Source organism: Coregonus clupeaformis, chromosome 30 (assembly GCF_020615455.1).
Source record: "Coregonus clupeaformis isolate EN_2021a chromosome 30, ASM2061545v1, whole genome shotgun sequence".
Lineage (NCBI taxonomy): Eukaryota > Metazoa > Chordata > Actinopteri > Salmoniformes > Salmonidae > Coregonus > Coregonus clupeaformis.
Genome location: NC_059221.1, coordinates 7,095,626 through 7,118,013, shown reverse-complemented (window position 1 = coordinate 7,118,013; position 22,388 = coordinate 7,095,626).

The window sequence follows — 22,388 nt, the reverse complement described above, 5'->3', positions numbered from 1 at the left end:
TGTCCTTCTAGTGCTGACAAAAAATATTTTTAGACCCTTTTCATGCAAAATGTATAAAAATATTTTTCTCGTTTTTTATTAAAAAACGTTGTATCCCTTCATATGCCGAACTAGTTGCATTGTGGATTTTGCCTAAAACATGATTTTAGACAATATTCATTGAAAAAAGCTTTTTAAAAAATCACATTTAAAAAAAAGATTTTAGACCCTTTTCATGCAAAATGTATAAAAAATATTTTTCTCGTTTGTTATAAAAAACTTTGTATCCCTTCATATGCCGAACTAGTTGCATTGTGGATTTTGCCTAAAACATGATTTTAGACAATATTCATTGAAAAAAGCTTTTTAAAAAATCACATTTGAAAACTCTTGTATGTTGTATTCTACATATGTCCTTCTAGTGCTGAACGTTCAAAAAATATTTTAGACCCTTTTCATGAAAAATTTATAAAAAATATTTTTCTCGTTTTTTATAAAAAAACTTTGTATCCCTTCATATGCCGAACTAGTTGCATTGTGGATTTTGCCTAAAACATGATTTTAGACAATATTCATTGAAAAAAGCTTTTTTTTAAATCACATTTGAAAAAAATATTTTAGACCCTTTTCATGCAAAATGTATAAAAACATTTTTTCTTGTTTGTTATAAAGAACTTTGTATCCCTTCATATGCTGAACTAGTTGCATTGTGGATTTTGCCTAAAACATGATTTTAGACAATATTCATTGAAAAACTTTTTTTTAAAATCACATTTGAAAACCCTTGTATGTTGAATTCTACATATGTCCTTCTAGTGCTGAACGTTAAAAAAATATTTTAGACACTTTTCATGCAAAATGTATAAAAAATATTTTTCTTGTTTGTTATAAAGAACTTTGTATCCCTTCATATGCCGAACTAGTTGCATTGTGGATTTTGCCTAAAACATGATTTTAGAAATATTCATTGAAAAAAGCTTTTTAAAAAATCACATTTGAAAATTCTTGTATGTTTTATTCTACATATGTCCTTCTAGTGCTGAACGTTAAAAAAATATTTTAGACACTTTTCATGCAAAATGTATAAAAAATATTTTTCTTGTTTGTTATAAAGAACTTTGTATCCCTTCATATGCCGAACTAGTTGCATTGTGGATTTTGCCTAAACATGATTTTAGACAATATTCATTGAAAAAAGCTTTTAAAACAATCACATTTGAAAAAATATTTTAGACCCTTTTCATGCAAAATGTATAATAAATATTTTTCTCGTTTGTTATAAAGAACTTTGTATCCCTTCATATGCCAAACTAGTTGCATTGTGGATTTTGCCTAAAACATGATTTTAGACAATATTCATTGAAAAAAGCTTTTAAAACAATCACATTTGAAAAAAATATTTTAGACCCTTTTCATGCAAAATGTATAATAAATATTTTTCTCGTTTGTTATAAAGAACTTTGTATCCCTTCATATGCCGAACTAGTTGCATTGTGGATTTTGCCTAAAACATGATTTTAGACAATATTCATTGAAAAAAGCTTTTAAAACAATCATATTTCAAAAAAATATTTTAGACCCTTTTCATGCAAAATGTATAATAAATATTTTTCTCGTTTGTTATAAAGAACTTTGTATCCCTTCATATGCCGAACTAGTTGCATTGTGGATTTTGCCTAAAACATGATTTTAGACAATATTCATTGAAAAAAGCTTTTAAAAAAATCACATTTGAAAATCTTGTATGTTATTCTACATATGTCCTTTAGTCTGAACGAAAAATATTTTAGACCCTTTTCATGCAAAATGTATAAAAAATATTTTTTCTTGTTTGTTATAAAGAACTTTGTATCCCTTCATATGACAAACTAGTTGCATTGTGGATTTTGCCTAAAACATGATTTTAGACAATATTCATTGAAAAAAGCTTTTAAAACAATCACATTTGAAAAAATATTTTAGACCCTTTTCATGCAAAATGTATAAAAAATATTTTTCTCGTTTGTTATAAAAAAACTTTGTATCCCTTCATATGCCGAACTAGTTGCATTGTGGATTTTGCCTAAAACATGATTTTAGACAACATTCATTGAAAAAAGCTTTTAAAAAATCACATTTGAAAACCTTATGTTGTATCTACATATGTCCTTCTAGTGCTGACGTAAAAAAATATTTTAGACCCTTTTCATGCAAAATGTATAAAAAATATTTTTCTTGTTTGTTATAAAGAACTTTGTATCCCTTCATATGCCGAACTAGTTGCATTGTGGATTTTGCCTAAAACATGATTTTAGACAATATTCATTGAAAAAAGCTTTTAAAAAATCACATTTGAAAATTCCTTGTATGTTTTATTCTACATATGTCCTTCTAGTGCTGAACGTTAAAAAAATATTTTAGACCCTTTTCATGCAAAATGTATAAAAAATATTTTTCTCGTTTGTTATAAAGAACTTTGTATCCCTTCATATGCCGAACTAGTTGCATTGTGGATTTTGCCTAAACATGATTTTAGACAATATTCATTGAAAAAAGCTTTTAAAACAATCACATTTGAAAAAATATTTTAGACCCTTTTCATGCAAAATGTATAATAAATATTTTTCTCGTTTGTTATAAAGAACTTTGTATCCCTTCATATGCCAAACTAGTTGCATTGTGGATTTTGCCTAAAACATGATTTTAGACAATATTCATTGAAAAAAGCTTTTTAAAAAATCACATTAAAAAAAAATATTTTAGACCCTTTTCATGCAAAATGTATAAAAAATATTTTTCTTGTTTGTTATAAAGAACTTTGTATCCCTTCATATGCCGAACTAGTTGCATTGTGGATTTTGCCTAAAACATGATTTTAGACAATATTCATTGAAAAAAGCTTTTTAAAAAAATCACATTTGAAAATCTTGTATGTTGTATTCTACATATGTCCTTCTAGTGCTGAACGTTAAAAAAATATTTTAGACACTTTTCATGCAAAATGTATAAAAAATATTTTTCTTGTTTGTTATAAAGAACTTTGTATCCCTTCATATGCCGAACTAGTTGCATTGTGGATTTTGCCTAAACATGATTTTAGACAATATTCATTGAAAAAAGCTTTTAAAAAATCACATTTGAAAAAATATTTTAGACCCTTTTCATGCAAAATGTATAATAAATATTTTTATCGTTTTTTATAAAGAACTTTGTATCCCTTCATATGCCGAACTAGTTGCATTGTGGATTTTGCCTAAAACATGATTTTAGACAATATTCATTGAAAAAAGCTTTTAAAAAAATCACATTTCAAAAAAAATATTTTAGACCCTTTTCATGCAAAATGTATAATAAATATTTTTCTCGTTTGTTATAAAGAACTTTGTATCCCTTCATATGCCGAACTAGTTGCATTGTGGATTTTGCCTAAAACATGATTTTAGACAATATTCATTGAAAAAAGCTTTTAAAAAATCACATTTGAAAATCCTTTATTTCTTGCTTCTGTCTGAAGAAAAAATATTTTAGACCCTTTTTCATGCAAAATGTATAAAAATATTTTTCTCGTTTTTTATAAAGAACTTTGTATCCCTTCATATGCCGAACTAGTTGCATTGTGGATTTAGCCTAAAACATGATTTTAGACAATATTCATTGAAAAAAGCTTTTAAAAAAATCACATTTAAAAAATATTTTAGACCCTTTTCATGCAAAATGTATAATAAATATTTTTCTCGTTTTGTTATAAAAGAACTTTGTATCCCTTCATATGCCAAACTAGTTGCATTGTGGATTTTGCCTAAAACATGATTTTAGACAATATTCATTGAAAAAAGCTTTTAAAAAATCACATTTGAAAAATTTTTTTTCACATTGCTGAACGTTAAATATTTTAGACCCTTTTCATGCAAAATGTATAATAAATATTTTTCTCGTTTGTTATAAAGAACTTTGTATCCCTTCATATGCCGAACTAGTTGCATTGTGGATTTAGCCTAAAACATGATTTTAGACAATATTCATTGAAAAAAGCTTTTTAAAAAATCACATTAAAAAAAAATATTTTAGACCCTTTTCATGCAAAATGTATAAAAATATTTTTCTCGTTTGTTATAAAGAACTTTGTATCCCTTCATATGCCGAACTAGTTGCATTGTGGATTTTGCCTAAAACATGATTTTAGACAATATTCATTGAAAAAAGCTTTTAAAAAATCACATTTGAAAACTTGTATGTTGTATTCTACATATGTCCTTCTAGTGCTGAGCGTTAAAAAAATATTTTAGACCCTTTTCATGCAAAATGTATAAAAAATATTTTTCTCGTTTGTTATAAAGAACTTTGTATCCCTTCATATGCCGAACTAGTTGCATTGTGGATTTTGCCTAAAACATGATTTTAGACAATATTCATTGAAAAAAGCTTTTAAAACAATCACATTTGAAAAAAATATTTTAGACCCTTTTCATGCAAAATGTATAATAAATATTTTTCTCGTTTGTTATAAAGAACTTTGTATCCCTTCATATGCCGAACTAGTTGCATTGTGGATTTTGCCTAAAACATGATTTTAGACAATATTCATTGAAAAAAGCTTTTAAAAAATCACATTTGAAAACTGTTTATTCTACATATCTTAGTTACTAAAAAAATATTTTAGACCCTTTTCATGCAAAATGTATAAAAAATATTTTTCTTGTTTGTTATAAAGAACTTTGTATCCCTTCATATGCCGAACTAGTTGCATTGTGGATTTTGCCTAAAACATGATTTTAGACAATATTCATTGAAAAAAGCTTTTAAAAAATCACATTTGAAAATCTTTATGTTTTCTCATATGTCCTTCTGTGCTGAACGTAAAAATATTTTAGACCCTTTTCATGCAAAATGTATAAAAATATTTTTCTCGTTTGTTATAAAGAACTTTGTATCCCTTCATATGCCGAACTAGTTGCATTGTGGATTTTGCCTAAAACATGATTTTAGACAATATTCATTGAAAAAAGCTTTTAAAACAATCACATTTGAAAAAAATATTTTAGACCCTTTTCATGCAAAATGTATAAAAAATATTTTTCTTGTTTGTTATAAAGAACTTTGTATCCCTTCATATGCCGAACTAGTTGCATTGTGGATTTTGCCTAAACATGATTTTAGACAATATTCATTGAAAAAAGCTTTTAAAACAATCACATTTGAAAAAATATTTTAGACCCTTTTCATGCAAAATGTATAATAAATATTTTTCTCGTTTCTTATAAAAAAAACTTTGTATCCCTTCATATGCCGAACTAGTTGCATTGTGGATTTTGCCTAAAACATGATTTTAGACAATATTCATTGAAAAAAGCTTTTAAAAATCACATTTGAAAAAAAATATTTTAGACCCTTTTCATGCAAAATGTATAAAAAATATTTTTCTTGTTTGTTATAAAGAACTTTGTATCCCTTCATATGCCGAACTAGTTGCATTGTGGATTTTGCCTAAAACATGATTTTAGAAAATATTCATTGAAAAAAGCTTTTAAAAAAATCACATTTGAAAACTCTTGTATGTTGTATTCTACATATGTCCTTCTAGTGCTGAAAAAATATTTTAGACCCTTTTCATGCAAAATGTATAAAAATATTTTTCTCGTTTTTTATAAAAAACTTTGTATCCCTTCATATGCCGAACTAGTTGCATTGTGGATTTTGCCTAAAACATGATTTTAGACAATATTCATTGAAAAAAGCTTTTTAAAAATCACATTTGAAAAAATATTTTAGACCCTTTTCATGCAAAATGTATAATAAATATTTTTTCTCGTTTGTTATAAAGAACTTTGTATCCCTTCATATGCCGAACTAGTTGCATTGTGGATTTTGCCTAAAACATGATTTTAGAAAATGTTCATTGAAAAAAGCTTTTTTAAAAAAATCACATTTGAAAATCTTATTGATCTTTCCTTCGTGCTGACTTAAAAAAATATTTTAGACACTTTTCATGCAAAATGTATAAAAAATATTTTTCTTGTTTGTTATAAAGAACTTTGTATCCCTTCATATGCCGAACTAGTTGCATTGTGGATTTTGCCTAAAACATGATTTTAGACAATATTCATTGAAAAAAGCTTTTAAAAAATCACATTTGAAAATTCTTGTATGTTGTATTCTACATATGTCCTTCTAGTGCTGAACGTTAAAAAAATATTTTAGACACTTTTCATGCAAAATGTATAAAAAATATTTTTCTTGTTTGTTATAAAGAACTTTGTATCCCTTCATATGCCGAACTAGTTGCATTGTGGATTTTGCCTAAACATGATTTTAGACAATATTCATTGAAAAAAGCTTTTAAAACAATCACATTTGAAAAAATATTTTAGACCCTTTTCATGCAAAATGTATAATAAATATTTTTCTCGTTTGTTATAAAGAACTTTGTATCCCTTCATATGCCGAACTAGTTGCATTGTGGATTTTGCCTAAACATGATTTTAGACAATATTCATTGAAAAAAGCTTTTAAAACAATCACATTTGAAAAAAATATTTTAGACCCTTTTCATGCAAAATGTATAATAAATATTTTTCTCGTTTGTTATAAAGAACTTTGTATCCCTTCATATGCCAAACTAGTTGCATTGTGGATTTTGCCTAAAACATGATTTTAGACAATATTCATTGAAAAAAGCTTTTAAAACAATCATATTTGAAAAAAATATTTTAGACCCTTTTCATGCAAAATGTATAATAAATATTTTTCTCGTTTGTTATAAAGAACTTTGTATCCCTTCATATGCCGAACTAGTTGCATTGTGGATTTTGCCTAAAACATGATTTTAGACAATATTCATTGAAAAAAGCTTTTAAAAAATCACATTTGAAAACTCTTGTATGTTGTATTCTACATTGTCCTTTAGTCTGGTTAAAAAATATTTTAGACCCTTTTCATGCAAAATGTATAAAAAATATTTTTCTTGTTTGTTATAAAGAACTTTGTATCCCTTCATATGCCGAACTAGTTGCATTGTGGATTTTGCCTAAACATGATTTTAGACAATATTCATTGAAAAAAGCTTTTAAAACAATCACATTTGAAAAAATATTTTAGACCCTTTTCATGCAAAATGTATAATAAATATTTTTCTCGTTTTTTATAAAGAACTTTTATCCCTTCATATGACAAACTAGTTGCATTGTGGATTTTGCCTAAAACATGATTTTAGACAATATTCATTGAAAAAATCTTTTTAAAAATCACATTTGAAAAAATTATTTTAGACCCTTTTCATGCAAAATGTATAAAAAATATTTTTCTCGTTTTTTATAAAGAACTTTGTATCCCTTCATATGCCGAACTAGTTGCATTGTGGATTTTGCCTAAAACATGATTTTAGAAAATATTCATTGAAAAAAGCTTTTTAAAAAATCACATTTGAAAATTCTTGTATGTTGTATTCTACATTCCTTCTAGTGCTGAACGTTAAAAAAATATTTTAGACACTTTTCATGCAAAATGTATAAAAAATATTTTTCTCGTTTGTTATAAAGAACTTTGTATCCCTTCATATGCCGAACTAGTTGCATTGTGGATTTTGCCTAAAACATGATTTTAGACAATATTCATTGAAAAAAGCTTTTAAAACAATCACATTTGAAAAAATATTTTAGACCCTTTTCATGCAAAATGTATAATAAATATTTTTCTCGTTTTTTATAAAGAACTTTTATCCCTTCATATGACAAACTAGTTGCATTGTGGATTTTGCCTAAAACATGATTTTAGACAATATTCATTGAAAAAAAGCTTTTAAAAAAATCACATTTGAAAAAAAAAAATATTTTAGACCCTTTTCATGCAAAATGTATAAAAAATATTTTTCTTGTTTGTTATAAAGAACTTTGTATCCCTTCATATGCCGAACTAGTTGCATTGTGGATTTTGCCTAAAACATGATTTTAGAAAATATTCATTGAAAAAAGCTTTTAAAAAATCAATAAAATAGTATTCCATTGCAAAAAAATATTTTAGACCCTTTTCATGCAAAATGTATAAAAAATATTTTTCTTGTTTGTTATAAAGAACTTTGTATCCCTTCATATGCCGAACTAGTTGCATTGTGGATTTTGCCTAAACATGATTTTAGACAATATTCATTGAAAAAAGCTTTTAAAAAAATCACATTTGAAAATCTTGTATGTTTATTCTACATATGTCTCTAGTGCTAAAAAAAATATTTTTAGACCCTTTTCATGCAAAATGTATAATAAATATTTTTCTCGTTTGTTATAAAGAACTTTGTATCCCTTCATATGCCGAACTAGTTGCATTGTGGATTTTGCCTAAAACATGATTTTAGACAATATTCATTGAAAAAAGCTTTTTAAAAAATCACATTTGAAAAAAAATATTTTAGACCCTTTTCATGCAAAATGTATAAAAATATTTTTCTTGTTTGTTATAAAGAACTTTGTATCCCTTCATATGCTGAACTAGTTGCATTGTGGATTTTGCCTAAAACATGATTTTAGACAATATTCATTGAAAAAAGCTTTTTAAAAAAATCACATTTGAAAATTCTTGTTGTTTTTCCATTTCCTTCTAGTGCTGAACGTTAAAAAAATATTTTAGACACTTTTCATGCAAAATGTATAAAAAATATTTTTCTTGTTTGTTATAAATAACTTTGTATCCCTTCATATGCCGAACTAGTTGCATTGTGGATTTTGCCTAAAACATGATTTTAGACAATATTCATTGAAAAAAGCTTTTAAAAAAATCACATTTAAAAAAAATATTTTAGACCCTTTTCATGCAAAATGTATAATAAATATTTTTCTCGTTTGTTATAAAGAACTTTGTATCCCTTCATATGCCGAACTAGTTGCATTGTGGATTTTGCCTAAAACATGATTTTAGAAAATATTCATTGAAAAAAGCTTTTAAAAAAATCACATTTGAAAACTCTTGTATGTTTATTCATATTCTCTATGCTGTAAAAATATTTTAGACCCTTTTCATGCAAAATGTATAAAAAATATTTTTCTCGTTTGTTATAAAGAACTTTGTATCCCTTCATATGCCGAACTAGTTGCATTGTGGATTTTGCCTAAAACATGATTTTAGACAATATTCATTGAAAAAAGCTTTTAAAACAATCACATTTGAAAAAAATATTTTAGACCCTTTTCATGCAAAATGTATAAAAATATTTTTCTTGTTTGTTATAAAGAACTTTGTATCCCTTCATATGCCGAACTAGTTGCATTGTGGATTTTGCCTAAAACATGATTTTAGAAAATATTCATTGAAAAAAGCTTTTAAAAAAATCACATTTGAAAATTCTTTTTCTATCCCTTCTACTTAAAAAAATATTTTAGACCCTTTTCATGCAAAATGTATAAAAAATATTTTTCTTGTTTGTTATAAAGAACTTTGTATCCCTTCATATGCCGAACTAGTTGCATTGTGGATTTTGCCTAAAACATGATTTTAGACAATATTCATTGAAAAAAGCTTTTAAAAAAATCACATTTAAAAAAAATATTTTAGACCCTTTTCATTCAAAATGTATAATAAATATTTTTCTCGTTTCTTATAAAAAAAACTTTGTATCCCTTCATATGCCGAACTAGTTGCATTGTGGATTTTGCCTAAAACATGATTTTAGACAATATTCATTGAAAAAAGCTTTTAAAACAATCATATTTGAAAAAATATTTTAGACCTTTTTATGCAAAATGTATAAAAAATATTTTTCTTGTTTGTTATAAAGAACTTTGTATCCCTTCATATGCCGAACTAGTTGCATTGTGGATTTTGCCTAAAACATGATTTTAGAAAATATTCATTGAAAAAAGCTTTTAAAAAAATCACATTTGAAAATTCTTGTATGTTGTATTCTACATATGTCCTTCTAGTGCTGAACGTTAAAAAAATATTTTAGACACTTTTCATGCAAAATGTATAAAAAATATTTTTCTTGTTTGTTATAAAGAACTTTGTATCCCTTCATATGCCGAACTAGTTGCATTGTGGATTTTGCCTAAACATGATTTTAGACAATATTCATTGAAAAAAGCTTTTAAAACAATCACATTTGAAAAAATATTTTAGACCCTTTTCATGCAAAATGTATAATAAATATTTTTCTCGTTTGTTATAAAGAACTTTGTATCCCTTCATATGCCGAACTAGTTGCATTGTGGATTTTGCCTAAAACATGATTTTAGACAATATTCATTGAAAAAAGCTTTTAAAACAATCACATTTGAAAAAATATTTTAGACCCTTTTCATGCAAAATGTATAAAAAATATTTTTCTTGTTTGTTATAAAGAACTTTGTATCCCTTCATATGCCGAACTAGTTGCATTGTGGATTTTGCCTAAAACATGATTTTAGAAAATATTCATTGAAAAAAGCTTTTAAAAAAATCACATTTGAAAATTCTTTATGTTGTATTCTACATATGTCCTCTAGTGCTGAACGTTAAAAAAATATTTTAGACCCTTTTCATGCAAAATGTATAAAAAATATTTTTCTTGTTTGTTATAAAGAACTTTGTATCCCTTCATATGCCGAACTAGTTGCATTGTGGATTTTGCCTAAAACATGATTTTAGACAATATTCATTGAAAAAAGCTTTTAAAACAATCACATTTGAAAAAATATTTTAGACCCTTTTCATGCAAAATGTATAATAAATATTTTTCTCGTTTGTTATAAAGAACTTTGTATCCCTTCATATGCCGAACTAGTTGCATTGTGGATTTTGCCTAAAACATGATTTTAGACAATATTCATTGAAAAAAGCTTTTTAAAAAATCACATTAAAAAAAAATATTTTAGACCCTTTTCATGCAAAATGTATAAAAAATATTTTTCTTGTTTGTTATAAAGAACTTTGTATCCCTTCATATGCCGAACTAGTTGCATTGTGGATTTTGCCTAAAACATGATTTTAGAAAATATTCATTGAAAAAAGCTTTTAAAAAAATCACATTTGAAAATTCTTGTATGTTGTATTCTACATATGTCCTTCTAGTGCTGAACGTTAAAAAAATATTTTAGACACTTTTCATGCAAAATGTATAATAAATATTTTTCTCGTTTGTTATAAAGAACTTTGTATCCCTTCATATGCCAAACTAGTTGCATTGTGGATTTTGCCTAAAACATGATTTTAGACAATATTCATTGAAAAAAGCTTTTAAAACAATCATATTTGAAAAAATATTTTAGACCCTTTTCATGCAAAATGTATAAAAAATATTTTTCTCGTTTGTTATAAAGAACTTTGTATCCCTTCATATGCCGAACTAGTTGCATTGTGGATTTTGCCTAAAACATGATTTTAGACAATATTCATTGAAAAAAGCTTTTAAAAAAATCACATTTGAAAATTCTTGTATGTTGTATTCTACATATGTCCTTCTAGTGCTGAACGTTAAAAAAATATTTTAGACCCTTTTCATGCAAAATGTATAAAAAATATTTTTCTCGTTTGTTATAAAGAACTTTGTATCCCTTCATATGCCGAACTAGTTGCATTGTGGATTTTGCCTAAACATGATTTTAGACAATATTCATTGAAAAAAGCTTTTAAAACAATCACATTTGAAAAAATATTTTAGACCCTTTTCATGCAAAATGTATAATAAATATTTTTCTCGTTTGTTATAAAGAACTTTGTATCCCTTCATATGCCGAAACTAGTTGCATTGTGGATTTTGCCTAAAACATGATTTTAGACAATATTCATTGAAAAAAGCTTTTAAAACAATCACATTTGAAAAAATATTTTAGACCCTTTTCATGCAAAATGTATAAAAAATATTTTTCTTGTTTGTTATAAAGAACTTTGTATCCCTTCATATGCCGAACTAGTTGCATTGTGGATTTTGCCTAAAACATGATTTTAGAAAATATTCATTGAAAAAAGCTTTTAAAAAAATCACATTTGAAAATTCTTGTATGTTGTATTCTACATATGTCCTTCTAGTGCTGAACGTTAAAAAAATATTTTAGACACTTTTCATGCAAAATGTATAAAAAATATTTTTCTTGTTTGTTATAAAGAACTTTGTATCCCTTCATATGCCGAACTAGTTGCATTGTGGATTTTGCCTAAACATGATTTTAGACAATATTCATTGAAAAAAGCTTTTAAAACAATCACATTTGAAAAAATATTTTAGACCCTTTTCATGCAAAATGTATAATAAATATTTTTCTCGTTTGTTATAAAGAACTTTGTATCCCTTCATATGCCAACTAGTTGCATTGTGGATTTTGCCTAAAACATGATTTTAGACAATATTCATTGAAAAAAGCTTTTAAAAAATCACATTTGAAAAAAAATATTTTAGACCCTTTTCATGCAAAATGTATAAAAATATTTTTCTCGTTTGTTATAAAGAACTTTGTATCCCTTCATATGCCGAACTAGTTGCATTGTGGATTTTGCCTAAAACATGATTTTAGACAATATTCATTGAAAAAAGCTTTTAAAACAATCACATTTGAAAACAAATATTTTAGACCCTTTTCATGCAAAATGTATAAAAATATTTTTCTTGTTTGTTATAAAGAACTTTGTATCCCTTCATATGCCGAACTAGTTGCATTGTGGATTTTGCCTAAAACATGATTTTAGACAATATTCATTGAAAAAAGCTTTTAAAAAAATCACATTTGAAAAAAATATTTTAGACCCTTTTCATGCAAAATGTATAATAAATATTTTTCTCGTTTGTTATAAAGAACTTTGTATCCCTTCATATGCCGAACTAGTTGCATTGTGGATTTTGCCTAAAACATGATTTTAGACAATATTCATTGAAAAAAGCTTTTAAAAAATCACATTTGAAAAAAAATATTTTAGACCCTTTTCATGCAAAATGTATAAAAAATATTTTTCTTGTTTGTTATAAAGAACTTTGTATCCCTTCATATGCCGAACTAGTTGCATTGTGGATTTTGCCTAAAACATGATTTTAGACAATATTCATTGAAAAAAGCTTTTAAAAAATCACATTTGAAAATTCTTTATTTTATTCTATTTGACAAAAAATATTTTAGACACTTTTCATGCAAAATGTATAATAAATATTTTTCTTGTTTGTTATAAAGAACTTTGTATCCCTTCATATGCCGAACTAGTTGCATTGTGGATTTTGCCTAAAACATGATTTTAGACAATATTCATTGAAAAAAGCTTTTAAAACAATCACATTTGAAAAAAATATTTTAGACCCTTTTCATGCAAAATGTATAAAAATATTTTTCTTGTTTGTTATAAAGAACTTTGTATCCCTTCATATGCCAAACTAGTTGCATTGTGGATTTTGCCTAAAACATGATTTTAGACAATATTCATTGAAAAAAGCTTTTAAAAAATCACATTTGAAAATCTTGTATTTTATTCTATTTCCTTCTAGTGCTGAACGTTAAAAAAATATTTTAGACCCTTTTCATGCAAAATGTATAAAAAATATTTTTCTTGTTTGTTATAAAGAACTTTGTATCCCTTCATATGCCGAACTAGTTGCATTGTGGATTTTGCCTAAACATGATTTTAGACAATATTCATTGAAAAAAGCTTTTAAAACAATCACATTTGAAAAAATATTTTAGACCCTTTTCATGCAAAATGTATAATAAATATTTTTCTCGTTTGTTATAAAGAACTTTGTATCCCTTCATATGCCGAACTAGTTGCATTGTGGATTTTGCCTAAAACATGATTTTAGACAATATTCATTGAAAAAAGCTTTTAAAACAATCACATTTGAAAAAAAATATTTTAGACCCTTTTCATGCAAAATGTATAAAAATATTTTTCTTGTTTGTTATAAAGAACTTTGTATCCCTTCATATGCCGAACTAGTTGCATTGTGGATTTTGCCTAAAACATGATTTTAGAAAATATTCATTGAAAAAAGCTTTTAAAAAAATCACATTTGAAAATTCTTGTATGTTGTATTCTTTTTTTTGCAAAAAAATATTTTAGACACTTTTCATGCAAAATGTATAAATAAAATATTTTTCTCGTTTGTTATAAAGAACTTTGTATCCCTTCATATGCCGAACTAGTTGCATTGTGGATTTTGCCTAAAACATGATTTTAGACAATATTCATTGAAAAAAGCTTTTAAAACAATCACATTTGAAAAAAATATTTTAGACCCTTTTCATGCAAAATGTATAATAAATATTTTTCTTGTTTGTTATAAAGAACTTTGTATCCCTTCATATGCCGAACTAGTTGCATTGTGGATTTTGCCTAAAACATGATTTTAGACAATATTCATTGAAAAAAGCTTTTAAAAAAATCACATTTGAAAATTGTTTGTATTCTACATATGTCCTTCTAGTGCTGTTAAAAAATATTTTAGACACTTTTCATGCAAAATGTATAAAAATATTTTTCTTGTTTGTTATAAAGAACTTTGTATCCCTTCATATGCCGAACTAGTTGCATTGTGGATTTTGCCTAAAACATGATTTTAGACAATATTCATTGAAAAAAGCTTTTAAAAAATCACATTTGAAAAAAATATTTTAGACCCTTTTCATGCAAAATGTATAATAAATATTTTTCTTGTTTGTTATAAAGAACTTTGTATCCCTTCATATGCCAAACTAGTTGCATTGTGGATTTTGCCTAAAACATGATTTTAGACAATATTCATTGAAAAAAGCTTTTAAAAAAATCACATTTGAAAATTCTTATTTGCCTTCAAATATTTTAGACCCTTTTCATGCAAAATGTATAAAAAATATTTTTCTTGTTTGTTATAAAGAACTTTGTATCCCTTCATATGCCGAACTAGTTGCATTGTGGATTTTGCCTAAAACATGATTTTAGACAATATTCATTGAAAAAAGCTTTTAAAAAATCACATTTGAAAATTCTTGTATGTTGTATTCTACATTTCTTCTAGTGCTGAACGTTAAAAAAATATTTTAGACCCTTTTCATGCAAAATGTATAAAAAATATTTTTCTTGTTTGTTATAAAGAACTTTGTATCCCTTCATATGCCGAACTAGTTGCATTGTGGATTTTGCCTAAAACATGATTTTAGACAATATTCATTGAAAAAAGCTTTTAAAACAATCACATTTGAAAAAATATTTTAGACCCTTTTCATGCAAAATGTATAATAAATATTTTTCTCGTTTGTTATAAAGAACTTTGTATCCCTTCATATGCCGAACTAGTTGCATTGTGGATTTTGCCTAAAACATGATTTTAGACAATATTCATTGAAAAAAGCTTTTAAAAAAATCACATTTAAAAAAATATTTTAGACCCTTTTCATGCAAAATGTATAATAAATATTTTTCTCGTTTCTTATAAAGAACTTTGTATCCCTTCATATGCCAAACTAGTTGCATTGTGGATTTTGCCTAAAACATGATTTTAGACAATATTCATTGAAAAAAGCTTTTAAAACAATCATATTTGAAAAAATATTTTAGACCCTTTTCATGCAAAATGTATAATAAATATTTTTCTCGTTTGTTATAAAGAACTTTGTATCCCTTCATATGCCGAACTAGTTGCATTGTGGATTTTGCCTAAAACATGATTTTAGAAAATATTCATTGAAAAAAGCTTTTAAAAAAATCACATTTGAAAATTCTTGTATGTTGTATTCTACATATGTCCTTCTAGTGCTGAACGTTAAAAAAATATTTTAGACCCTTTTCATGCAAAATGTATAAAAAATATTTTTCTTGTTTGTTATAAAGAACTTTGTATCCCTTCATATGCCGAACTAGTTGCATTGTGGATTTTGCCTAAAACATGATTTTAGACAATATTCATTGAAAAAAGCTTTTAAAACAATCACATTTGAAAAAAATATTTTAGACCCTTTTCATGCAAAATGTATAATAAATATTTTTCTCGTTTGTTATAAAGAACTTTGTATCCCTTCATATGCCGAACTAGTTGCATTGTGGATTTTGCCTAAAACATGATTTTAGACAATATTCATTGAAAAAAGCTTTTAAAACAATCACATTTGAAAAAATATTTTAGACCCTTTTCATGCAAAATGTATAAAAAATATTTTTCTTGTTTGTTATAAAGAACTTTGTATCCCTTCATATGCCGAACTAGTTGCATTGTGGATTTTGCCTAAAACATGATTTTAGACAATATTCATTGAAAAAAGCTTTTAAAAAATCACATTTGAAAAAAATATTTTAGACCCTTTTCATGCAAAATGTATAATAAATATTTTTCTTGTTTGTTATAAAGAACTTTGTATCCCTTCATATGCCGAACTAGTTGCATTGTGGATTTTGCCTAAAACATGATTTTAGACAATATTCATTGAAAAAAGCTTTTAAAAAATCACATTTGAAAAATTTTTTTTTCTTCCTATAAAAATATTTTAGACCCTTTTCATGCAAAATGTATAAAAATATTTTTCTCGTTTGTTATAAAGAACTTTGTATCCCTTCATATGCCGAACTAGTTGCATTGTGGATTTTGCCTAAAACATGATTTTAGACAATATTCATTGAAAAAAGCTTTTAAAACAATCACATTTGAAAAAATATTTTAGACCCTTTTCATGCAAAATGTATAATAAATATTTTTCTCGTTTGTTATAAAGAACTTTGTATCCCTTCATATGCCGAACTAGTTGCATTGTGGATTTTGCCTAAAACATGATTTTAGACAATATTCATTGAAAAAAGCTTTTAAAACAATCACATTTGAAAAAATATTTTAGACCCTTTTCATGCAAAATGTATAAAAATATTTTTCTTGTTTGTTATAAAGAACTTTGTATCCCTTCATATGCCGAACTAGTTGCATTGTGGATTTTGCCTAAAACATGATTTTAGAAATATTCATTGAAAAAAGCTTTTAAAAAAATCACATTTGAAAATTCTTGTATGTTGTATTCTACATATGTCCTTCTAGTGCTGAACGTTAAAAAAATATTTTAGACACTTTTCATGCAAAATGTATAAAAAATATTTTTCTTGTTTGTTATAAAGAACTTTGTATCCCTTCATATGCCGAACTAGTTGCATTGTGGATTTTGCCTAAACATGATTTTAGACAATATTCATTGAAAAAAGCTTTTAAAACAATCACATTTGAAAAAATATTTTAGACCCTTTTCATGCAAAATGTATAATAAATATTTTTCTCGTTTGTTATAAAGAACTTTGTATCCCTTCATATGCCGAACTAGTTGCATTGTGGATTTTGCCTAAAACATGATTTTAGACAATATTCATTGAAAAAAGCTTTTAAAAAATCACATTTAAAAAAAAATATTTTAGACCCTTTTCATGCAAAATGTATAATAAATATTTTTCTTGTTTGTTATAAAGAACTTTGTATCCCTTCATATGCCGAACTAGTTGCATTGTGGATTTTGCCTAAAACATGATTTTAGACAATATTCATTGAAAAAAGCTTTTAAAAAATCACATTTGAAAAAAATATTTTAGACCCTTTTCATGCAAAATGTATAATAAATATTTTTCTTGTTTGTTATAAAGAACTTTGTATCCCTTCATATGCCGAACTAGTTGCATTGTGGATTTTGCCTAAAACATGATTTTAGACAATATTCATTGAAAAAAGCTTTTAAAACAATCACATTTGAAAAAAATATTTTAGACCCTTTTCATGCAAAATGTATAATAAATATTTTTCTCGTTTGTTATAAAGAACTTTGTATCCCTTCATATGCCAAACTAGTTGCATTGTGGATTTTGCCTAAAACATGATTTTAGACAATATTCATTGAAAAAAGCTTTTAAAACAATCACATTTGAAAAAATATTTTAGACCCTTTTCATGCAAAATGTATAAAAAATATTTTTCTTGTTTGTTATAAAGAACTTTGTATCCCTTCATATGCCGAACTAGTTGCATTGTGGATTTTGCCTAAAACATGATTTTAGACAAATATTCATTGAAAAAAGCTTTTTAAAAAAATCACATTTGAAAATTCTTGTATGTTGTATTCTACATATGTCCTTCTAGTGCTGAACGTTAAAAAAATATTTTAGACACTTTTCATGCAAAATGTATAAAAAATATTTTTCTTGTTTGTTATAAAGAACTTTGTATCCCTTCATATGCCGAACTAGTTGCATTGTGGATTTTGCCTAAACATGATTTTAGACAATATTCATTGAAAAAAGCTTTTAAAACAATCACATTTGAAAAAATATTTTAGACCCTTTTCATGCAAAATGTATAATAAATATTTTTCTCGTTTGTTATAAAGAACTTTGTATCCCTTCATATGCCGAACTAGTTGCATTGTGGATTTTGCCTAAAACATGATTTTAGACAATATTCATTGAAAAAAGCTTTTAAAAAAATCACATTTAAAAAAATATTTTAGACCCTTTTCATGCAAAATGTATAATAAATATTTTTCTTGTTTGTTATAAAGAACTTTGTATCCCTTCATATGCCGAACTAGTTGCATTGTGGATTTTGCCTAAAACATGATTTTAGACAATATTCATTGAAAAAAGCTTTTAAAACAATCATATTTGAAAAAATATTTTAGACCCTTTTCATGCAAAATGTAAAAAAATATTTTTCTTGTTTGTTATAAAGAACTTTGTATCCCTTCATATGACGAACTAGTTGCATTGTGGATTTTGCCTAAAACATGATTTTAGACAATATTCATTGAAAAAAGCTTTTAAAAAAATCACATTTAAAAAAAATATTTTAGACCCTTTTCATGCAAAATTTATAAAAAATATTTTTCTTGTTTGTTATAAAGAACTTTGTATCCCTTCATATGCCGAACTAGTTGCATTGTGGATTTTGCCTAAAACATGATTTTAGACAATATTCATTGAAAAAAGCTTTTAAAACAATCACATTTGAAAAAAATATTTTAGACCCTTTTCATGCAAAATGTATAATAAATATTTTTCTCGTTTTTTATAAAGAACTTTGTATCCCTTCATATGACAAACTAGTTGCATTGTGGATTTTGCCTAAAACATGATTTTAGACAATATTCATTGAAAAAAGCTTTTAAAAAAATCACATTTAAAAAAAATATTTTAGACCCTTTTCATGCAAAATTTATAAAAAATATTTTTCTTGTTTGTTATAAAGAACTTTGTATCCCTTCATATGCCGAACTAGTTGCATTGTGGATTTTGCCTAAAACATGATTTTAGAAAATATTCATTGAAAAAAGCTTTTTAAAAAAATCACATTTGAAAATTCTTGTATGTTGTATTCTACATATGTCCTTCTAGTGCTGAACGTTAAAAAAATATTTTAGACACTTTTCATGCAAAATGTATAAAAAATATTTTTCTTGTTTGTTATAAAGAACTTTGTATCCCTTCATATGCCGAACTAGTTGCATTGTGGATTTTGCCTAAACATGATTTTAGACAATATTCATTGAAAAAAGCTTTTAAAACAATCACATTTGAAAAAATATTTTAGACCCTTTTCATGCAAAATGTATAATAAATATTTTTCTCGTTTGTTATAAAGAACTTTGTATCCCTTCATATGCCAAACTAGTTGCATTGTGGATTTTGCCTAAAACATGATTTTAGACAATATTCATTGAAAAAAGCTTTTAAAACAATCACATTTAAAAAAAAATATTTTAGACCCTTTTCATGCAAAATGTATAAAAAATATTTTTCTTGTTTGTTATAAAGAACTTTGTATCCCTTCATATGCCGAACTAGTTGCATTGTGGATTTTGCCTAAAACATGATTTTAGAAAATATTCATTGAAAAAAGCTTTTTAAAAAATCACATTTGAAAATTCTTGTATGTTGTATTCTACATATGTCCTTCTAGTGCTGAACGTTAAAAAAATATTTTAGACACTTTTCATGCAAAATGTATAAAAAATATTTTTCTTGTTTGTTATAAAGAACTTTGTATCCCTTCATATGCCGAACTAGTTGCATTGTGGATTTTGCCTAAACATGATTTTAGACAATATTCATTGAAAAAAGCTTTTAAAACAATCACATTTGAAAAAATATTTTAGACCCTTTTCATGCAAAATGTATAATAAATATTTTTCTCGTTTGTTATAAAGAACTTTGTATCCCTTCATATGCCGAACTAGTTGCATTGTGGATTTTGCCTAAAACATGATTTTAGACAATATTCATTGAAAAAAGCTTTTAAAAAAATCACATTTGAAAAAAATATTTTAGACCCTTTTCATGCAAAATGTATAATAAATATTTTTCTTGTTTGTTATAAAGAACTTTGTATCCCTTCATATGCCGAACTAGTTGCATTGTGGATTTTGCCTAAAACATGATTTTAGACAATGTTAATGAAAAAAAGCTTTTAAAAAAATCACATTTGAAAAAAAATATTTTAGACACTTTTCATGCAAAATGTATAAAAAATATTTTTCTTGTTTGTTATAAAGAACTTTGTATCCCTTCATATGCCGAACTAGTTGCATTGTGGATTTTGCCTAAAACATGATTTTAGACAATATTCATTGAAAAAAGCTTTTAAAACAATCACATTTGAAAAAAATATTTTAGACCCTTTTCATGCAAAATGTATAATAAATATTTTTCTTGTTTGTTATAAAGAACTTTGTATCCCTTCATATGCCAAACTAGTTGCATTGTGGATTTTGCCTAAAACATGATTTTAGAAAATATTCATTGAAAAAAGCTTTTAAAAAAATCACATTTGAAAATTCTTTTTTTATTCTAATATTCCTTATGCTCATATTTTAGACCCTTTTCATGCAAAATGTATAAAAAATATTTTTCTTGTTTGTTATAAAGAACTTTGTATCCCTTCATATGCCGAACTAGTTGCATTGTGGATTTTGCCTAAAACATGATTTTAGACAATATTCATTGAAAAAAGCTTTTAAAACAATCACATTTGAAAAAAATATTTTAGACCCTTTTCATGCAAAATGTATAATAAATATTTTTCTCGTTTGTTATAAAGAACTTTGTATCCCTTCATATGCCGAACTAGTTGCATTGTGGATTTTGCCTAAAACATGATTTTAGACAATATTCATTGAAAAAAGCTTTTAAAACAATCACATTTGAAAAAAAATATTTTAGACCCTTTTCATGCAAAATGTATAATAAATATTTTTCTCGTTTGTTATAAAGAACTTTGTATCCCTTCATATGCCAAACTAGTTGCATTGTGGATTTTGCCTAAAACATGATTTTAGACAATATTCATTGAAAAAAGCTTTTAAAACAATCACTATGTTGAAAAAAATATTTTAGACCCTTTTCATGCAAAATGTATAAAAAATATTTTTCTTGTTTGTTATAAAGAACTTTGTATCCCTTCATATGCCGAACTAGTTGCATTGTGGATTTTGCCTAAAACATGATTTTAGACAATATTCATTGAAAAAAGCTTTTAAAAAAATCACATTTGAAAATTCTTGTATGTTGTATTCTCATTGTCCTTCTAGTCTGAACGTTAAAAAAATATTTTAGACCCTTTTCATGCAAAATGTATAAAAAATATTTTTCTTGTTTGTTATAAAGAACTTTGTATCCCTTCATATGCCGAACTAGTTGCATTGTGGATTTTGCCTAAAACATGATTTTAGACAATATTCATTGAAAAAAGCTTTTAAAACAATCACATTTGAAAAAATATTTTAGACCCTTTTCATGCAAAATGTATAATAAATATTTTTCTCGTTTGTTATAAAGAACTTTGTATCCCTTCATATGCCAAACTAGTTGCATTGTGGATTTTGCCTAAAACATGATTTTAGACAATATTCATTGAAAAAAGCTTTTTAAAAAATCACATTTGAAAATCTTTAAAATATTTTAGACCCTTTTCATGCAAAATGTATAATAAATATTTTTCTCGTTTGTTATAAAGAACTTTGTATCCCTTCATATGCCAAACTAGTTGCATTGTGGATTTTGCCTAAAACATGATTTTAGACAATATTCATTGAAAAAAGCTTTTAAAACAATCACATTTGAAAAAAATATTTTAGACCCTTTTCATGCAAAATGTATAATAAATATTTTTCTTGTTTGTTATAAAGAACTTTGTATCCCTTCATATGCCGAACTAGTTGCATTGTGGATTTTGCCTAAAACATGATTTTAGAAAATATTCATTGAAAAAAGCTTTTAAAAAAATCACATTTGAAAATTCTTGTATGTTGTATTCTACATATGTCCTTCTAGTGCTGAACTTAAAAAAAATATTTTAGACCCTTTTCATGCAAAATGTATAAAAAATATTTTTCTTGTTTGTTATAAATAACTTTGTATCCCTTCATATGCCGAACTAGTTGCATTGTGGATTTTGCCTAAACATGATTTTAGACAATATTCATTGAAAAAAGCTTTTAAAACAATCACATTAAAAAAAAATATTTTAGACCCTTTTCATGCAAAATGTATAAAAAATATTTTTC